The 21772-nt window shown below is 46.4% G+C and overlaps 1 protein-coding gene across 10 annotated transcripts in view; it reads right to left on the reverse strand.

Annotated features, from left to right (window-relative positions):
• STIM1 (stromal interaction molecule 1) overlaps window positions 1-21772 on the reverse strand; it is a 248022-nt gene that overhangs the window by 178240 nt on the left and 48010 nt on the right. The window lies entirely within an intron of this gene.

The following is a 21772-nucleotide window of genomic DNA, read 5'->3' on the forward strand; positions in this document are numbered from 1 at the left end:
TAAAACGCACTATACACAGATGGAAGGGATTTTTGCCATTCTACCTCTCTGGTTTTTATAATCAGCCTTAAACCACCCTGAGAAGTGTCTTGAAGCTCAAGGGAGAAGACTAATCTCTCAAAAGTCTACAAACTTGGGCCAGCGTTGTGGCATAGCCCATAAAGCTATCGCCTGCAGTGCCAGCATCCCATATGGGCGCCAGTTCAAGTTCCAGATGCTCCACTTCCGATCCAGCCCTCTGCTATGGCCTGGGAAAGCAGTAGAAGATGGCCCACATCCGTAGGCCCCTGCACCCATGTGGGAGACCTGGAAGAAGCTCCTGGCTCCTGGCTTCAGATCAGTGCCTCTCTGGCTGTTGTGACCAACTGGGGAGTGAACCAGCAGACAGAAGGTCTCTCTCTCTCTCTCTCTCTCTTTGCCTCTCCTTCTCTCTCTGTGTACTCTGACTTTCAAATAAATAATTTTTTTTTAAATCTACAAGCTATAAAAGGAGGGAGGATTTATTTTCTGTCACTAGGAGAAGGAGCCAGTTCCACCAAGGAGCTGAGGTAATACACTTCCAAGTGGCTTTGCTCCAGGAGTCCCTAGCTAATTAAGGCCTTACTCCCCGGCCCTGTTTGCCTGTGACCTCCACAAAGGCCAGAGAACACCAAATGCTCCACAGCAACTCCACTCTTAGCCAAAGTGACATAAGGTATTGCTTGCCAAGGATCAGCCAAAGCTATTACGAAGAGGTTCCTGTCATTGGCATTCCTTAAAACAGGGCCAAAAACAATAAGTCCTTTGCTCCTTGTCATGAGGTTATCAGCTTAGGATTCCAAGGATTCAACCCGAAGCACAGCTTCCAGGACCCTGGGCCTGTGACACATGAGATATGAAGTTTGACCAGCCAGGCCACTTAGACAAATGATGGGAGCCCCCTTAGGCAATGAAATAAGGGGTAAGAGAAGGGAACTGGTTCTCGTGAGATCTGGTACAGTGTCTAATCTTAGACGCTCAAAAGGCAAATTTTTAGGCTCTTCTTCAGGCTGCATAGGCCCCAGGAACTTAAACCACTTCCTCTGTTCACTGAAGCAGAACTCTCACTCCATCCCTTAGGGCTCCCCACCCTAACTTTGGCTACAGAGTAGACAGTCCATTCATCTCTGGCTTCAAATGATACCTCAATGTGAGACATGCATCCCGATTAGCATCCTAACCACTGGTCCAAATGTCTGCCTCTCCATGAACTGTTTGAAGTCCCCTCTTATGATCATCGTTACCGTTTAGGAGACAATTCACCTGTAATTCAGTAAAGTTAGTCAGTGTTCACCCTACCACCTGCATGCCAAACTCTTTCAATCTTCAGCAAGCACACATAAATATTCTATGAAAATGTGAGAGGCAGCAATAATTAAGAGTCACTCAGTGGGAAATCCCTGTATGCCTGTTCAGCTCTAGTATCTGTGGTGGGGGTGGTGGGATTGGGGAAAAAGGGTAAGACTCACTCCAGAGACTTAGTTGAAAATGTACCCTCAGCCTAGAATCTAAGTCTCCAAACCACCAGTCTCAATTGATTCTAAAAATAATAATAGTAAGAAAGTAAAAGACATTTGTGATGAAAGCCAACCATAAAAGGGGAAAATTCTTACATAGGTGGCAGAGCTTAACTACCTACTCCTGACTCGGAAATAATGCAATCTATCTTTTTATCAACACTAAGATTAACTTCCTTCACAACCCTTCATGTTTTGAGTGATTTTTGTCTACAAACAAAGTGCATTTATTGAGAAGTAATTCAACATTTTCAGCTGTGTTTACTATCACTACTTCTTTTCAAAATGTCAGTGCAGGTTTTAACCAACCACACAGAATTATCAAAGCTTCAAACCATTGTTATGGGGACTGGCACTATGGTGTAGCAGGTAGAGCTGCTGCCTGCGATGCCAGCATCCCATATGGGCGCCAGTTCAAGTGCCAGCTGCTCTACTTCCAATCCTGCTCTCTTCTACGGCCTGGGAAAGTAGTATAAGATGGCCCAAGTACTTAGGCCCCTGCACCCACATAGGAGACCTGGAGAAAGCTCCTGGCTCCTGACTTCAGATCAGCCCAGCTCTCACTGTTGCAGCCATTTGGGAAGTGAACCAGCAGAGGGAAGATTTCTCTCTCTCTTTTTTTTTTTTTTTTAAATTTTTTTGACAGGTAGAGTGGACAGTGAGAGAGAGAGACAGAGAGAAAGGTCTTCCTTTGCCGTTGGTTCACCCTCCAATGGCCGCCGCGGCCAGCGCGCTGCGGCCGGCGCACTGCGCTGATCCGATGGCAGGAGCCAGGAGCCAGGTGCTTTTCCTGGTCTCCCATGGGGTGCAGGGCCCAAGCACCCGGGCCATCCTCCACTGCACTCCCTGGCCACAGCAGAGAGCTGGCCTGGAAGAGGGGCAACCGGGACAGAATCCGGCGCCCCGACCGGGACTAGAACCCGGGGTGCCGGCGCCGCAAGGCGGAGGATTAGCCTAGTGAGCCGCGGCGCCGGCCAGATTTCTCTCTCTTCTCTGCCTCTGCCTCCCTCTAACTCTGCCTTTCAAATAAATAAAATAAATTTAAAAAAAAATGTTATGAGCTAATATTGCTAGTAATCAGGAAAGTAAAATCAAACACATAGACATTAAAGCACTAGACCTTGTGACCAGTTGCTTATTTTGGCTCTATTCTTGTGTCCAAGGTCATTCACTAACTGGACAGGTTTATGTCCTATTATGCTATCAACTCTAGTCAAAGAACCAATTAGCATAGCAAACTGGTGTTCACCCAGAACACTGGCATAATTGAAATCAAAAGCAAAGACACTTTTATTGTAGGTAAATGTGCAAGTTCAATTAGGCTTGTTAAAATGTTAAAAAGTGAGCAAAGCCACTGCCTATGAAGGATATGGGCATGATTCATGTCCCTGCTGCTCCATTTCTGATCCAGCTCCCTGCTCACACTCCTGGAAAAGCAGCATAAGATGCCCAAGTACTTGGAACCCTGCATCCTCATGGGAGATCCAGAAGAAATTCCTGGCTCCTGGCTTCAGTCTGAAACAGTCCTGGCTGTTGCAGCCATTTGGTGAATAAACCAACAGTTACAAGATTCATTCTCTCTCTCTCTCTCTCTCTCTCTTTCTCCCTCCCTCCCTCCCTTTTTCCCTTCCTCCCTCTCATCCTCTCTCTAACTGCCTTTCAAATAAATAAACAAGTTTTTTTAAAGCAACTTAAATTCACTTATTCAAAAACAAATATTTGAGGGAGGTATTCAACAGGGCAATTAAGATCATCAGAGTGCATGGTTTGAGTTCTAGCTCTGCTTCCAATTCCAGCTTCCTGTAAATGCATACCCTGGAAGACAGTACTAATGGTTCAAGTAGTTGAGTTCCTGCCAGTCACAGGAAAGACCCAGACTAAGTTCTTGGCTTCTGGCTTTGATCTGGCCCAATCCAGGCCCTTGCAGCCATTTGAGAGAGTGAACTGGCAGAGGAATGATACCTCTCTCTTTCTCTCTCTCTCTCTCTCTCCCTGTCACTTTGCTTTTCAAATAAGTAAATCTTTTTTTTTTTAAATAACAAAAAAGTAAAAGCACAAATATTTATCAAGCATCCCCATCCATTCATGTTAGCTAGGCGCTAGTGACAAAAATAAGTAAGATATAACAGTCCATGGCTTCAGGGGATTCACACAAACCCCTTTATTGTTTTTGTGGATCCTAAGATTCCAGAGACCACAGACCACCAAAATGAGCAGAATGCTAGAAGGGATGACATTTTTACTCTGTCACAAACATAATATGTCAAAAGAAGTACCTCTCAAATCCACAGTTCTAACCTGGAGATAATGTTGGAAAATCAAGGAGGGTTTCAGAGATGAAGGTCTTCAAATTATTCAACATACTTTTACTGGATTTGTATTTTGTTCTTGGATACTGCACTGGACAAGGAGTCAGCAAACTGTGACCCTTAAGCCAAATCCAGTCCAACATTTGTTCTTCTAAGAAAAAGTTTTATTGGGGGGCCAGTGTTGTGGCATAATAAGTTAAGTTACTACCTGCAATGTTGGCATCCCATATGGGTGCTGGTTCGAGTCCCAGCTGCTCCACTTCAAATCCAGCCCCCTGCTAATGTGCCTGGGAAAGCAGCAGAAGATGGCCCAAGTCTTTGGGTACCTGCAGCCATGTGGGAGACCCTGATAAAGCTCCTGGCTCCAGGCTCCTAGCTTCATTGCAGTCATTTGGAGAGTGAACCAACAGATAGAATATCTATCTATCTCTCTTTCCCTCCCTCTATAATTCTACCATTCAAATAAATAAATAAATCTTTTTAAAAATTTATTGGAACACAGGCCGGCGCCGCGGCTCACTAGGCTAATCCTCCGCCTAGCGGCGCCCGCACACCGGGTTCTAGTCCCGGTCGGGCGCCGGATTCTGTCCCGGTTGCCCCTCTTCCAGGCCAGCCCTCTGCTGTGGCCAGGGAGTGCAGTGGAGGATGGCCCAGGTGCTTGGGCCCTGCACCCCATGGGAGACCAGGAAAAGCACCTGGCTCCTGGCTCCTGCCATCGGATCAGCGCGGTGCGCCGGCCGCGGCGGCCATTGGAGGGTGAACCAACAGCAAAGGAAGACCTTTCTCTCTGTCTCTCTCTCTCACTGTCCACTCTGCCTGTCAAAAAAAAAAAAAAAATTATTGGAACACATTCACCCATGTTCTTTACATTTATCTAGTTACTATCCTGCTATAACCTGCCACATGGCCCATAAATCTAAGATATTTACTATCTGGCCCTTCACAGGAAATGTTTGCTGAACTCTACACTAGACCTTGGAGATGCAGAAATCTATCTGTATCTTGATAGGGGTGGTAGCTGCATAGATACACACGTTGGTACAAATCCATCAAGCATTTGATTAATTTTATTGTATGTATGTCATAACTCAATATATTCTTAATGAATAAAGAGTTATCAGTCCCTGCACTCTAGTAATTCAAACTCTGGTGGAAAGACATTCAAGTAAACAATTATAGTACAATAATGATAAGAATCATAATGAAGGGCTAGGCTAACTAAAGTAATTACAAAAGAAAATGAATAACCTAGATAGGTCACATCTATGACACATGGGTGCAGGAACCTAATTACTTGACCCCTTCACACCTGTCTCCCTGGGTCTGCACTAGCCTGAAGCTGGAGTCAGAATCCGGCGCCCCAACCGGGTCTAAGACCTGGGGTGTGGCGCCGCAGGAGGAGGATTAGCCAAGTGAGCCACGGAGCTGGCCATCTGACTTTCAGATAAATAAATTAATCTTTAAAAAACATAAATAAGTAAACATGGATTTAAGAGAAGTCGAATAACATGTTCAATATCACAAAGCTAGTAGGAAGTAGAATCAAAATTTGAGACTGAACTCAATGTTCTTAACTTTATGCTATACTTGTAACCCAAAACCAAAAAATCCAAAAGACAAAACATTACAAAATCTGAAACCTGAGGCTGGTGTTGTGGTATACCAGGGGAAGCCACCACCTGTGATGCCAGCATCCCCAGTGGGCACTAGATTGAGTCCCAGCTGTTCCACTTCTGATCCAGCTTCCAGCTAATGCCTTGGAAAGGCAGTGGATGATGGCCCAAGTGCTTGGGCACCTGCACCCACGTAGAAGCTTCTCCTAGCTCCTGGCTTCAGCCCAACCCAGCTCCAGTCTTTGTAGCCATTTGGGGAGTGAACCAGTAGACGGAGGATCTCTCTCTCTCTCTCTCTCTCTTGGTCTCTCTCTATATATATAACCCTGCCTTTCAAATAAATAAATAAATCTTTAAAAAATATTCTGAAACTTTTTGAATGCTGATGACATACCTGATCTCATGTGACTAGTCACAATCAAAATGCAGGTACACTAAAAATATTGTATAAAATTACCTTCAGATTATGTGTATAAGGTATATATGAAACATAAATGAATTTTGTGTCTAGACTTGGGTCCCATCCCCAAGATATTTCATCATGTATTTGCAAATATTCCAAAATAAAAAAAAAAATCCAAAATCTGAAACACTGTCAAGCAAGTATTCTATATACATTTCTATCTTAACAATTCACATTATTAACTATCAGTGGTACACTTAGTTATAACTCAAAATTCCTGCTACTTCCTAATAATAAGTTCCATGGGACCCCAGGTCTTACCAAAGTTGATTATTTTACAAGTTTAGAGCTTAACTTAGTATTGTACATAATTGTCTAGAAAAGTGAAAGTCCTGAGGGTGGAGTCCAATCCCATTGCTCAAACAAGGCCTTCCAGAAGCAAAATCAGGAAACCACTACCTCTAGTTGACCTAGCTGATAATGAAAAAAGCCACGCTAGAAAACACATTTAAATACAATATCCTATTGAGCTTACTACATCCATCAGATTCTCATTACCAGGCTGGGATTACCCATTCAGTCCAAGAGACTGGCCAGGAAAAGCCAGAGTCTCTGTCAGTGTTGCTGGCATGCAGCTCTAAGGGAGGTGATGGAGAAAATTTTAGAGACTTCTAAGGTGTCAAATACCCTCAGCAACCTCTTTCACAAACTTAAAGTCTCCTGGATGTCTAACCCTGTAAGAGGACTATCGGAATGATCACAGAAATCATAGCTTTAGCAGAACCAGATAGACCTCCTCAGATCACCACCTGGAATGGGCCCCTGTTTTCAGATTGTAAATTGTTTCTTACTAACCTTATTTTACACAGATAATGCAAGTGAGGTCCAGAGAGGGTAAGTGACATGGCTCAGTGTGGGGAGCAACTCGGACTAGACTAAGTTACTGGAATTAAGACTTATTCTATGCATCTGCTTTCCCACAATATGGCGCTGAGAAGGGAGTAACAACTTCTACGCAGCTGCCTCTCGCCAGCTTGAGTGACAACCTGCAGGAGCTGATCCTGCTCCTGATTGGAGGAGAGCAGCGTACTCGGCGTGTGGGTAGCAGAGTTGGGATTGGTGGAGGAGGACTATAAAGGAAGAGAGAGACAACATGCACCAGGAACATCTAAGGGGAACATCTATCTGAAGGAACACCTGTGCAGCCCCCGAGAGAGCCGGCCGGCGGTATGCCACTCCCCCGCGGAAGTGGGGAAAGTGGCTAGAGGGAACCGCCCTTCCACGGAGGTGGAAGGGATGGTAGCCAACCCGGGAAGAACCAGCAGCAAACCCGGGGAGGGCCGAGCAGACAAAAGAACAGCGCAGGGTCCTGTGTCGTTCCTCCACCAAGAGGGGGAGTGACAGCTCAGGTCAGATATCTAAGAGGGAGGAAGAATAAAAGAATAACCTCAAGTGTCGCTCCCCCTCTTCGTGGAGGAACGACACTAAACCCTGCCTAGGCTTCATATCCGAGTCACGGCACCATTATGTCGCTCCCCCTCTTCGTGGAGGAACAACACTAAACCCTGCGCTGTTCTTTTGTCTGCTCGGCCCTCCCCGTGTTTGCTGCTGGTTCTTCCCGGGTTGGCTACCGTCCCTTCCACCTCCGTGGAAGGGCGGTTCCCCCTGCCACTTTCCCCACTTCCGCAGGGGAGCGGCACACCGCTGGCCGGCTCTCTCGGGGGCTGCTCAGGTGTTCCTTCAGATAGATGTTCCTGGTGCATGGTGTCTCTCTCCTCCTTTATAGTCCTCTTCCACCAATCCCAACTCTGCTACCCACATGCCGAGTACGCTGCTCTCCTCCAATCAGGAGCAGGTCCTGCTGTTTATTGGTTGAACTGGAGGCAGCTGTGTAGAAGCTGTTTACTCCTCTCCCAGCGCCATATTGTGGGAGAGCAGATGCATAGAATAAGTCTTAATTCGAGTAACAGTCTAGTCCCAGTTGCTCCCCACACTCAAGGAGTAGCATTCTTGATGAAAAGGTAAAACTCACAAAACTTTAAGAACACATGGTCAGGTGGGAAGAGAGATTCCAACAAGGAGTTACAGTTATGGAAAGGAAGAACAAGACTTGAGGCCTCAGTAAAAGTCCCCACCCAACACTCACCTTACAAAATAAAAGGGCCCCTCCTTGCTTTTACAGCTCCCTTAATACTTACTACCCTGTAACACCTGTTTACATATCTCCCCCACACAACAGTTCTTCAATGTTATGTGCCTTATATTATTCTTATCTATATTATCAGCACCCAGCCTAGATAACTACACCTCCTGCTGACTTTGAAAAAACTCAGACTAACTTCACTCCCAAAATACTAAAAACAAGGCATATGTACCTTGTCAGGTGTCTGCCAAACCAAGATGCCAAATTCTCAAGAGTCTTGATAAGGCTAACAGTGACTGTTCATCTGTAAGACACTGGTAACCTCAATCATCTCAGAGGCTGTGTTAATAATTAAATGTGTTTCATCATGAGCAAGCCAGATAGGATAAAGGATTGTAAATCAGGTCTTTTGTTGGGTTTGTCCCCCACCTTGAATTGATTGATATTTCCTCCCCAAGATTGTGCTTAAAAACCTCATTGCCACCAGGCCTTTGGGTCTTCTTCCCTTGGAATCCCCCACTTTGCTACTCCAGCAGGAGGTTTCCAACTTGAATAAATCCTACTTTACTTTCAAAAAAATAATAATTAAATGGTTGTGTCTTAAAAATTAAAGGTGTAGGGCTGGCATTATGGCCTGGCAATTTAAGCCACTACCAACCTATAACACCAGCATCCCGTATCAGAATGCCAGTTCAAGCCTCAGCTACTCTGCTTCCAATCCAGCTTCCTGCTAATATGCCTGGAAAAGCAGCACAAGATAGCCCAAGTACTTGAGCCCCTGACACCATTAGGAAACCTGAACAGAGTTCTTGGCTTTTGACTTCAGCCTGGTCCAGCTCCGACTGTTAGTCATTTGGGGAGTAAACCAGCAGATGGAAGATATCTCAAATCTTAAACAAAAAAAAAAAAAAAAAAAAAGGAAACTCACAAGAACACTCCTAGATAGGGACCACTGAAGGTTACATCTCAATATAACAAGAATACTTGAGGCAGGGCCGGCGCTGTGGCTCACTTGGTTGATCCTCCCCCTGCAGCACTAGCATCCCATATGGGCGCCGGGTTCTAGTCCCAGTTGCTCCTCTTCCAGTCTAGCTCTCTGCTGTGGCCCGGGAAGGCAGTGGAGGATGGCCCAAGTGCTTGGGTGCCTGCACCCACATGGGAGACCAGGAGGAAGCACCTGGCTCCTGGCTTCGGATCGGCATAGCTCCGGCTGTAGTGACCATTTTGGGGACGTGAACCAACGGAAGGAAGACCTTTCTCTCTGTCTCTCTCTCTCACTCTCTAACTCTATCTGTCAAAAAAAAAAAAAAAATACTTGAGGGATGGCACTGTGGCGTAGCAGGTTAAACCACCACCTGCAGTGCCAGCATCCCATGTGGGTGCCAATTCAAGTCCTGGCTGCTCCACTTCCAATCCAGCTCTCTGGTATGGCCTGGGAAAGCAGTAGAAGATGGCCCAAGCCTTGGGCCCCTGCACCCATGGGGGAGACCCAGAAGAAGCTCCTGGCTCAGCTCCAGCCATTGCAGCCAGCTGGGTGGTGAACTAGTGGATGGAAGACATTCTCTCTCTCTCTCTCTCTCTCTCTCTCTCTTTCTCTCTCTGCTTCTCTTTCTCACTTTGTATAACTCTGACTTTCAAATAAATTAAAAAAAAAAAAAACAAGAATACTTCATGGGGCTGGCATTCTGGCACAGCAGGTTATGCTACTGCCTATAATGCTGACATACCATATCAGCACCAGTTCTGGCTGTCCCACTTCTGATTCAGATCCCTGCTGATGTACCTTGGGAAAGGAGTGGAGGATGACCCAAGTGCTTGGGCCCCTGCACCCATGTGGGAGACCTGGATAAATTTTCAAGCTCCTAACTTCAGCCTGGCACAACCTTGGCCATTGTGGTCATTTGGGGAAATAACCAGTGGATATTGCTCATGCACTCACCCATGCTCTCTCTCTCTCTTTTTCCCTGTCTCTCTCTAACTCTACTTTTTAAAATAAATAAATAAATATTTTTTAAAATTAAATTAAAAATACTCCATCTGCTTTGCTAGCCCTAGAGGCGTGAAGGCACAGAGACAGCAAGTACCTGTTCAGCAGCAGGTCTGAACATTCAGAGTTCCCTCCTTCTCCCGCCATAGTAGAGTCTGGCCATCAAGATGACATGAAAGGAATGTAGCACAGTAGGTTAAGCCTCTGCCTGTGGCACTGGCATCCCATATGGATGCTGGCTCAAGTTCCAGCTGTTCACTTCTGATCCAGCTCCCCGCTGATGGCCTGGGAAAGCAGTAAAAGATGGCCCAAGTGCTTGGACCCCTGCACCAATGTAGGAGACCTGGAAGAGGTTCCTGGGTCTTGGCTTCAGATTGGCCTGGCTCTGCCTATTGTGGTCATTTGGGAAGTGAACCAGCAGATGGAAGACCTTTCTCTCTGTCTTTCCCTCTCTCTGTCTGTAACTCTACCTCTAAATAAAATCTAAAAACAAAACAAAAAGTTGACATGAAAAACACAAGAAGGATGCCAATGAAACCCTCAAAACTTTTCAATGGCTGAAGGCAATGTTCCAAACTATATAGCATCTCTACTTAGGACCTAAGTTGTAACAGCAAAGTGAACACCCGCCCTTGTATTTCCTATAGTGCCCATTGAAAGGGAAAGGAAGTGTTTCTTCCTTTTAGCACCGCTTGTCTGGAAAAGTTGATCTCCTGAGAAATGCCCGGGCACATATCTGGCAAATAGGATCTAGCAAAAGCTTGAACCCCACAAAAGCATCTCAATCATTCCACCTTGCTGGGCTCCAGTGCTGAAAATAGCCCCAAATGAAAAACAAGCTGTGTGAACTACTTATCCAGTTTCACAGCAAAGGCAGGCCTTAGCTGGATGAAGAGGACAAACCCCTCACTCCTTAACAAGCAAGGCTACAGGCCTCACCTGTTTCTAGTCCCATAGCAACTGGCAAAGCTCTGGCACCTCACAAGCCTCATCTTTCCAAAACAGCAATTAAACATGTGCAGAACAAGGAAGGGCCTTCTTCAGTCAGCCCAGCACTGCTTGGTAGGGTGGTAGGAAGAGAGATTTCCAAGTCTGAAGATGAAATGAAACGTCCCAAAGCAGCCCACATGCCAGAAGAAGCATTGTGCAGCTACGCTTCATATTCTGCCAATGAACTTAATGGGCTCCTCCATCTAGACCCTGCAATAATGTGCATTTATTTTATTTTATTTATTTATTTGAGAGAGAGTTACAGGCAAAGAAAGGGAAAGATAGAGAGATCTTCCATCCGCTTGTTAACTCCCCAAATGGCCGCAACAACTGGACCAGGACAATCCGAAGCCAGGAGCTTCTTCCAGGATTCCACATGGGTACAGGGGGCTAAGCACTTGGGCCATCTTCCACTGTTTTCTCAGGCCACCAGAAGAGAGCTGGATCAGAAGAGGAGTAGCCAGGACACAAACTAGTGATATGGGATGCTGGCACCACAGGCGGAGATTTAGCCCACTGCACCACGGTACAAATATCTACAATGTGTAGATTTTTTTTTTTTTTTTTTTGACAGAATGGACAGTGAGAGAGAGAGACAGAGAGGAGGGTCTTCCTTTGCCATTGGTTCACCCTCCAATGGCCGCCACGGCTGGCGCGCTGTGGCCGGCGCACTGCGCTGATCCGAAGGCAGGAGCCAAGTGCTTCTCCTGGTCTCCCATGGGGTGCAGGGCCCAAGCACTTGGGCCATCCTCCACTGCCTTCCCGGGCCACAGCAGAGAGCTGGCCTGGAAGAGGGGCAACCAGAAAAGAATCCGACGCCCCGACCGGGACTAGAACCCCGGGTGCCGGCGCTACTAGGTGGACGATTAGCCCATTGAGCCGCAGCACCGGCCATGTGTAGATTTTTTTAAGAAATGTCTCCTTTGTGTTTCCTTTTTAAGAGTTATTTATTTATGTATTTATTTGAAAGGCAGAGTGACAGAAAAAGGGAATAACAGGAACAAAGAGATATCGCCCATCCACTTGTTCATTCCTCAAATGCCCACAAGAGGCAGGTTTAGGCCACAGTGAAGCCAGGAGCCAGGAATTCCACTGGGTCTCCCACATGGGTAGCAGGGTCTCAGTGCTTGAATTATCATCTGCTGCCTCCCAGGTGCTTTAACAGGACGTTGGATCAGAAGAAAAGGCTGAGGCAGGACTTGATGCCAGGCACCCTGATATGGGATGTGGGTGTCCCAGCAGCAGCTTAACCTGCTGTGCCACAATGCTCACCCCTACAACATCTATTTAAAGTCAGGCTTACCTAACCCCAAATCAGAATCAATTAGTCTGCAGTCTCAGACACTAAGTCCATCCCTGTCTATCATATACCTTGACCCAGGCCATTAGAGTCAATTGTTTCCAGATGGGCCTCGGTTTCATAATGCCCACATTTCCAATTTTGTCCAGTGCAGGGCCAGACTTATAACAAACGCTCAAAAGCCAGTTAGATGGCAAAAGTAAGGAGGTACAGAAACAGGACAGGAAGAAGAAGTCAAGAATGTGTCCTGCCTTCGTCTTCCTGGAGGGCTTCATCCAGTGCATGCCCTTTGGTCCTGCACTCAGGCTGGGTTTCACAGACTTCGTTTCTCATTACCAAGCTCATGGTCATCTCTCCCTCTTCAGACCACACACAATCCTCTCTGAAGTAGTCCCTGAATCATCCTGGATGCCATCCTAGATGCTTGTTTCACCTGCTGGGAATGTTTGGAAACTTCTTGAGTATATGAGCTAAGTTTCTCTTCATTTAGCACAAAACACAACACCAGCCACAAGGAAGTCAATCAACAGCTATCTACAGAGTGCAAAACAATCAGCTTTCCTTTGCTTCCAAATGCTTATCTATGAAAATGGTATCTGCCATGGGTACCTCTCACCTGATTGCTCCTACAGACTGGGGTTATTTCTCTTATTCTATATCCCCAGCTGGTTCTCAGGTAATTCTCCAGGAAGAATTCAGGCCAAATGATTTGGCACCTATATTTGGCTTACAGCTATATGATACTGAGGTGTCATCAGAATAGAGATTACAACTCATCCTACAACCCACACCAATTCTTTTTTTAAAAGATTTATTTATTTTATTTGAAAGTCAGAGTTACACAGAGAGAGAAGGAGAGGCAGAGAAAGAGAGAGAGAGACAAGTCTTCCATACACTGGTTCACTCCCCAATTCACTGCAATGGCTGGAGCTATGCTGATCCCAAGCCAGGAGCCAGGAGCCAGGAGCCTCTTCTGGGTCTCCCACATGACCCAAACCAATTCTCAGCCATGAGCCAAAGCTGAACAGTGTTATATATTCCAATAAACCACTGGTGCGCTCATGCCTAAGATCATGCTCAAGCTTACTTCTAAAACTGGAATGGGCCCCTTTGTGGGCTAAAGTCCTGGAGGAAGACATCTAATCAGAAAAGAAAATAGATTATAATTTTCTGAACTGTGGTAAAACCAGTATTTCTCATTAAACCCAAGTTATCTTTGTTTTTATTGAGTTATAATTCACATAGTAGGGTTTGGATGCGGTTTAATCCCCAAAGGTTCACTACTAGAAGCTTGTTCCTCAGTGTGGTGGGTTTGAGATGGTGCAATCTTTAAGTGTTGGGATCTAGTGGAAGGTAATTAGGTCCTGAGGGCTCCACCCTCAAGAATGGTCTCAAAGAGTTGGTTGGATCTCACAGCACTGAATGAGAGAAAAGTATTTGGCAACTATACATCTGACAAGGGACTCAACTCAACAGCACGCAAACAAATCATCTGATTAAAAAATAGCAACAGACATTTTCCAAAAGAAGACACACAAATGTCCCCCAAGTATATTAAAAAAAAATCTGGGGCCAATGCTGTGGCATAGCACTAAAGCCACCGACTGCACTGCATCCCATGTGGGCACCAATTCAAGCCCCGACTGCTCCACTTCCGATCCAGCTCTCTGCCATGGCCTGGGAAAGCAGCAGAAGATGATCCAAGTCCTTGGGTCCCTGCACCTGCATGGAAAGACCTGGAGGAAGCTGCTGGCTCCTGGCTTCGGATCGGCACAGCTCTGGCTGTTGCAGCCAACTGAGGAGTGAACCAGTGGATGGAAGACCTCTCTCTTTCTCTCTGCCTCTCCTCTAAGTGTGTAATTATGACTTTCAAATAAATAAATAAATCTTTTTTAAAAAATTCAACACCACTAATCATCAGAGAAATAAAAGTCAAAAGCATCCAAGATATCACCTCACTCCAAATAGAATGGCTGCTATAAAACAGGCAAATGGGACACACAACGAGCCGCATCTCATATCAAAGTGCCTGGGTTAAGGTCTGACTCCACTTTCCATTCCCAGTTCCTGCTAATACTCACCCTGGGAGGCAGCAGATGATGGCACAAGTATTTGGGTCCCTGTGGGACCCCTGTGGGAGATCTAGACTGTTTCAGGCTACTGACTGACCTGCCCAGCCATGACTGTTGCAGGTATTCGGGAAATGAACAAGAAGACAGAAGATTGATCTCTCTCCCTCATCCCCGGCTTTTAAAATAAATTAAAATAAATTAAAAAATGTTTTAAGCCAGCGCCGTGGCTCACTAGGCTAATCCTCCGCCTTGCGGCGCCGGCACACCGGGTTCTAGTCCTGGTCTGGGCGCCGGATTCTTTTCTGGTTGCCCCTCTTCCAGGCCAGCTCTCTGCTGTGGCCAGGGAGGGCAGTGGAGGATGGCCCAGGTGCTTGGGCCCTGCACCCCATGGGAGACCAGGATAAGTACCTGGCTCCTGCCATCGGATCAGCGCAGTGCGCCGGCCACAGCGCACCAGCCGCAGCGGCCACTGGAGGGTGAACCAACGGCAAAGGAAGACCTTTCTCTCTGTCTCTCTCTCTCACTGTCCACTCTGCCTGTCAAAAAAAAAAAAAAAAAGATAAAAAAAGTTTTAAATGAAAACAGAACTTACCAGCAATAGTGTGTACATATCCAAAGGAAATAAAACACTATGTCAAACAGACATTTACACACTTATACTCCTGTATTTATTGCAGACTATTCACAGTAGCTCAAAAATGGAAATAAGTTAAACGTCCATCAATTGATGACTGGGTAAAGAAAACGTATGCACACATTGGAATACCTTCCAGCCATAAAAATAGGTGAAATTCTGTCAATGTGACAACATGGATGGAACTGGAGGTCATTACGTTAAGTAAACTAAGTCAGGCCCATAAAGACAAATACTGCATGATCTCATTCATCAGCAAAACCTAAAAATGTTGATCTCATAAAAGTTGAGAGTAGAATAGTGGTTACCAGAGAGTGGGAGAATAGCAGGGAGGGTGGGTGAAATGGGGAAGGTTGGTCAACAGGTACTAAGTTGTAGGTAGAAGGAAGAAATCTGGTATGCCATTGTACAGTAAGATGACTACAGATAATAATAATGTACTATATTTTAAGATGTATTTATATCTTTGAAAGGTGGAGTTACATAAACAGAGGGAAAGTCACAGTCAGAGAGAGAGATCATCCATCAGCCGGCTCACTTCCCAAATGTCTGCAACAGCTGGAGCTGGGCTGATCCAAAGCCAGGAGCCAGGAGCTTCTTCTGGGACTCCCATGTGAGTGCAGGGCCCAAGTACCTGGGCCATCTTCTTCTGCTTTCCCAGACCCATTAGCAGAGAGCTGGACTGGAAGTGGAGCAGCCCATCCGGGACTCAAACCAGCATCCATATGGGATGGTGGCAGCTTTATCCTCTACACCACAGCACTGGCCCCTGCTGTTTTCAGTATTTAGTGAATGAACAGTAAATGAAATATCCTCTCTCTCTTTCTGCTTTTCAAATAAATAATTTTAAGGGGCCAGCACTGTGGCGTAGCGGGTAAAGCCGCTGCCTGCAGTGCCGGCATCCCATATGGGCACCAGTTCAAGACTCAGCTGTTCTACTTCCAATCCAGCTCTCTGCTATGGCCTGGGAAAGCAGTAGAAGATGGCCTCTTGGGACCCTTGGGCCCTTGCACCTGCGTGGGAGACCCGAAAGAAGCTCCTGGCTTTGGATCGGCACAATTCCAGGCATTGCAGCCAATTAGGGTGTGAACCCGTGGATAGAAGACCTCTCTCTCTCTCTCTCTCTCTCTCTCTCTCTCTCTCTCTGCCTCTCCTTCTCTGTGTAACTCTGACTTTCAAATAAATAAATAAATCTTTAAAAAAATAATTTTAAGATTTGAGATATATGCTTAAACCCATTTTTCTCTAACAACCTCAAGACTGAAACAGAATGTCAAAAAATAAATAAAAAAGAATGGCTGATGGCAACATAGTAAAAGGAAAAATTCAAAAGTCACTGCTATTTCCCCATCTGGCTTTCTCTTTCTGTTTCTCTAAAAAGGCTGCCTTACCACTCTGCAGACATCAAAACCTGCCATTTTAAGGCCGGCGCCGTGGCTCAATAGGCTAATCCTCCACCTTGCTGCGCCGGCACACCGGGTTCTAGTCCCGGTCAGGGCGCCGGATTCTGTCCCGGTTGCCCCTCTTCCAGGCCAGCTCTCTGCTATGGCCAGGGAGTGCAGTGGAGGATGGCCCAGGTGCTTGGGCCCTGCACCCCATGGGAGACCAGGAAAAGCACCTGGATCCTGGCTCCTGCCATCGGATCAGCGCGGTGCGCCGGCTGCAGCGGCGGCCATTGGAGGGTGAACCAACGGCAAAAGGAAGACCTTTCTCTCTGTCTGTCTCTCTCACTGTCCACTCTGCCTGTCAAAAAAAAAAAAAAAAACCTGCCATTTTAGCAATGAGTTAGTAATGCTCCTTTGGTAGGATCTTCTGGCCATTTCCTGTGTTCCAGGTAGTCTTAGTTACACAGTGAGAAAGCAGGCTCTCTTTTAAATAGAATCCATGAGGTAGGATCCATGAGGTCCATGGGTCTCACCATGCTTCCCATACAGCATAGGCCAGGCCATGGGTAGAGAAGCAGCAGTTTGGGTGATGCTAGCAGAAATCTGGAGGCTAAGTGACGGAAGAGGCCAGAAATACAACCATAGCATAGTGGTTTGAATCTGATTATTTTTCTTTTGGGAACGACTGAATGTTCAGGAAAAATAGAGAAGTATTTAACAAAAACCTTTAGAGCAGTATCTGGTTTCTGAAATAACTAAAATCTCTCAGTAGCAGTGGGTTCTTATCTGTCCAGGAGCAACAATTTTGAAGCCAAAGTCCTTGAGAAAAATAAGAAGGATTTTACACTGAAAGTTTGACATTGAAACCATCCTCCAGCTGGCCACAAGCTATTTTACTTGTCCTCAGCAGGCACTGGAAACATGAAGACTAGGGACTCTGGGTACAGCTTTCAAGTCCAGCCCCTAACAGTCAACAGACTCCAAGGCAGCAAGGCATCTCTGGTGCTTGAAAGTCAAGACACAAGGAGTAGTAACCTGAAAAGGACAGGGATGCAACCCAGCTCTTCCTGTCCTTCGGGCACCCTATACTTAAATTAAAATTGACACACAAAAAAAGTCTTCTTTTAAAGGGCCATTAAATATGTTCTTACAATAGCCCAAAGTCTCAAAGTCTCAAAGAGACTAATCTCAAAGAGATTAATGATTTACCTAAGGTAATGAGACAAACAAGCAACAGCAAAGCCAAATTTCAAACTCTGGTCTAACTTCTTCCAAAGCTCTGAACACTCCTACAGCACAAAACTGTCCAATACCACACCTCTTGCTCTGTTTCCTGGATTTCCATGAGACAGTCCTCTGACCATTCAGAACAATCCAGTGCTTCTTAGTCCACTGTTAGTCCTAGCAGTCACAGGGACAAAGCCTCTCACACGCAATAGCATGATAGAAAACTGACACCACTGAGAGGTACCTGAGATTGCTGAGTTACTCTGCCATTCCCTGGTCACCAACCAAGCCTCCTGAAAACTCACAAGACACAAAGGAGATGTTCTACCTTAATGATCCTTGAAGGCAAGATGGGGTGGGGGGGCATGAAGACACACAAATATGGAAGGTACTGCAGGCAAAACACTAAACCAGAAATCAGTAGACCTGAGATCTAATCTTAGACCTAATTAGATACATGACCTCACTAGGTTATTGTGACAATTAAAGCAAAACTCCCCTGTCTTCTTTCTATCTCTTCTTTCCTTAACTCTCTTCCATTCCCTTCTCCCCAGCCCACATATGAGATTTCCCCTGTGCTAATGCTTAGTTCCCAAAGGAGGGCATCTAGGACATGCCAGGGTACTTACTGATTCTACTCCTAGATAGTACCAGACCCATTTAACCCTCAAACCCACTCTAACTAATGCAATGTCTGATCACTCCACTCAGGACCATGTTCTTTGCTCACTTCTTGCCACATGGCTTCAACTGACAAGCAAGAAGCTTTATTCTACCTGAAAGCCAAATAATTTTTCCCTGAGGCTTACTTATTCTACCAAGAAACCAAACCAGAAGATAAATCTCCAAAGTCTAAAATGCTGTTCCGGGTCCGGCGCTGCGGTGTAGCAGGTAAAGCCACCGCATGCAGTGCCAGAATCCCATATGGGCACAAGTTTGAGTCCTAGCTGCTCCACTTCCAATCCAGCTCCCTTCTATGGCCTAGGAAAGGCAGTGGAAGATGGCACAAGTCCCTGGGCCCCTGGAACCACATGGGAGACCCAGAAGTTCCTGGCTTCAGATCAGCTCAGCTCTGGCCATTGAGGCCATTTGGGGAGTGAACCAGCAGATGGAAGACCTCTCTCTCTGCCTCTGCCTCTCTGTAACTCTGCCTTTCAAATAAATAAAGAAATCTTAAAAATAAAGTAAGGCCGGCGCCACGGCTCACTAGGCTAATCCTCCGCCTTGTGGCGCCGGCACACCGGGTTCTAGTCCCAGTCTGGGCGCCAGATTCTGTCCCGGTTGCCCCTCTTCCAGGCCAGCTCTCTGCTGTGGCCAGGGAGTGCAGTGGAGGATGGCCCAAGTGCTTGGGCCCTGCATCCCATGGGAGACCAGGATATGTACCTGGCTCCTGCCACCAGATCAGCGTGGTGCGCCGGCCACGGTGGCCATTGGAGAGTGAACCAATGGCAAAGGAAGACCTTTCTCTCTGTCTCTCTCTCTCACTGTCCACTCTGCCTGTCAAAAAAATAATAATAATAAAAGTAAAATAGGGGCCGGCGCTGTGGCGCAGCAGGTTAACACCCTGGCCTGAAGTGCTGGCATCCCATATGGGCACTGGTTCAAGACCTGGCTGCTCCACTTCTTACCCAGCTCTCGGCTATGGCCTAGGAAAGCAGTGGAAGACAGCCCAAGTCCTTGGGCCCCTGCACCTGCACGGGAGACCTAGAAGAGGCTCCTGGCTTTGGACTGGCACAGCTCCTGCCATTGCGGCCAATTAGGGAGTAAACCAGTGAATGGAAGACCTCTCTCTCTCTCTTTCTCTTCTCTCTCTCTCTCTCTCTCTCTGCCTCTCCTCTCTTTGTGTAACTCCAACTTTCAAATAAATAAATAATTCTTTAAAGAAAAATAAATAAAATAAAATGCTGTTCAGAGTGCTTTAAAATCATAAGGTAGGGGTCCAAACTGGGGCATAGCAGGTAAAGCTGCCACCTGCAGTGCTGGCATCCCATATGGGCGTTGGTTCGAGTCCCAGCTGCTCCGAGTCCAAGCTGCTCCTCTTCTGATCTACCTCTGCTATGGCCTGGGAAAGCAGTAGAAGATGGCCCAAGTGCTTTGGCCCCTGCACCTTTGTGGGAGACCCAGAAGAAGCTCCTGGCTCCTGGATTTGGATAGGTCCAGCTCCATCCATTGTGGCCATTTGGGAGTGAATCAGAAGATGGAAGACATCTCTCTCTCTCTCTCTCTCTCTCTCTTTCTCTGTCACTCCTTATCTGTAACTCTACCTTTCAAATAAATAGATAACTATTTAAAAAATAAACCTCTGAAAAATAAGGTAAAAGGATGAGGTTTTGGGAACCCTGTCTGAGAAGCAGATAAACCCCACTGGCCTTTGTGCATTTATGACAAGGGCAGGTGAACCTGCTGCAACTTCAACAGTTCTGAAAATGCCTGAGTACAAGGACCTCAGCCTACTAGAATTACTCAGGCATGAGAGGAAAATTGAGTTTTCACTAGTAAAGGTCAACTCATAAATACCTGATTAACCCAAATGAACACACTCCACTCCACCTCCTATGAGAATTTACAACTGATCCGGAACAGAAGTCAAGCTGAGAGCCTGTTTTCAAAGCAATAACTGACAATTACTGAGGTGTTTGAGGGGTAAGGAGTAGGCAGCAATGGCTGGCTGTAAAAGAATAATCCAAATTAGCTAAGTCCAGACTCTCCAGTGGAAGCTGCTTCTTCTGCAACAACCTCTGCATAAACCCATAGGGCAAATGTGACCTCGCCTACAAAGTGAAGAGCCAGTCCTTCCACCATTTCCATGGGAAATAAAGAAAAGCAAAGCACACCAATTCCAAGACTCTTGCTTAATCCCACAGAGTTCCTTTTGTGGTGATACTGTGTCAATAATTCCAATGTGGGACCAGCACTGTGGCACAGCAGATAAAGCTGCCGCCTGCAGTGCCAGCATCCCACAGGGGTACTGGTTCAAGTTCCGGCTGTGCTACTTCCAATCTAGCTCTCTGCTATGGCCTGGGAAAGCAGCAGCAGATGGCCCAACTCCTTGGGTCTCCCTCCCATGTGGGAGACCTGGAGGAGGCTCCTGGCTCCTGGCTTCGGATCAGCACAGCTCTGGCTGTTGCAGCCAACTGGGGAGTGAACCAGTGGATGGAAGACCTCTCTCTCTCTGCCTCTTCTTCTCTCTCTGTGTAACTCTTTCAAATAAATAAATAAATCTTTTTTAAAAATTCCAATTTGATACATAAAGAAGACATTTCAGAGCAAACCTGTGAAGCCATGGTCTAGTCTGCCCTGCACAACTCTGCTTCTTCCTTTGTGTGTCCATTATACTTTTTTTTAATTTTAAGATTTTTATTTGAAAAGCAGTTACAGACAGGCAGAGAGAGAGAGAGAGAGGTCTTCCATCTGCTGGTTCATTCCCCAAATGCCTGCAACAGTCAGAGTTGGGCCAATCTGAAACCAGGAGCCTGGAGTTTTTTCAGGGTCTCCTACATGAGTGCAGGGGCCCAAGGACTTGGGCCATTTCTTGCTGCTTTCCCAGGCACATTAGCAGGGAGCTAGATCAGAAATGAAGCAGCCAGAACTCAAACCCACGGCCATAATGGGATCCCGGTACTGCAGGCAACAGCTTTACCCGCTACACCAAGCACCAACCCCTCCACTGCACTTTTCAAACTAGAAATGGCAAATGAAAAGAATTATCTTTTGCTAAGCACTTATTATATGCTAGACCTTGAAAAAGGCTTTTAAATTTTTATTTTTATTTTTTCAAACTCTTCCAATAACCCTATGTGATAGCTTATCCTACTCCAATTTTATAAAGAAGAAACAATTTTTTTTTTTTTTTTTTTGACAGGCAGAGTGGACAGTGAGAGAGAGAGAGACAGAGAGAAAGGTCTTCCTTTGCCGTTGGTTCACCCTCCAATGGCCGCCACGGCCGGCGTGCTGCGGCCGGCGCACCGCGCTGATCCGATGGCAGGAGCCAGGAGCCAGGTGCTTTTCCTGGTCTCCCATGGGGTGCAGGGCCCAAGCACCTGGGCCATCCTCCACTGCACTCCCGGGCCACAGCAGAGAGCTGGTCTGGAAGAGGGGCAACCAGAAAAGAATCCGGCACCCCGACCAGGACTAGAACCCGGTGTGCCGGCGCCGCTAGGCGGAGGATTAGCCT

The sequence above is a fragment of the Oryctolagus cuniculus genome, chromosome 1 (assembly GCF_964237555.1).
Source record: "Oryctolagus cuniculus chromosome 1, mOryCun1.1, whole genome shotgun sequence".
In the NCBI taxonomy this organism is placed as follows: domain Eukaryota; kingdom Metazoa; phylum Chordata; class Mammalia; order Lagomorpha; family Leporidae; genus Oryctolagus; species Oryctolagus cuniculus.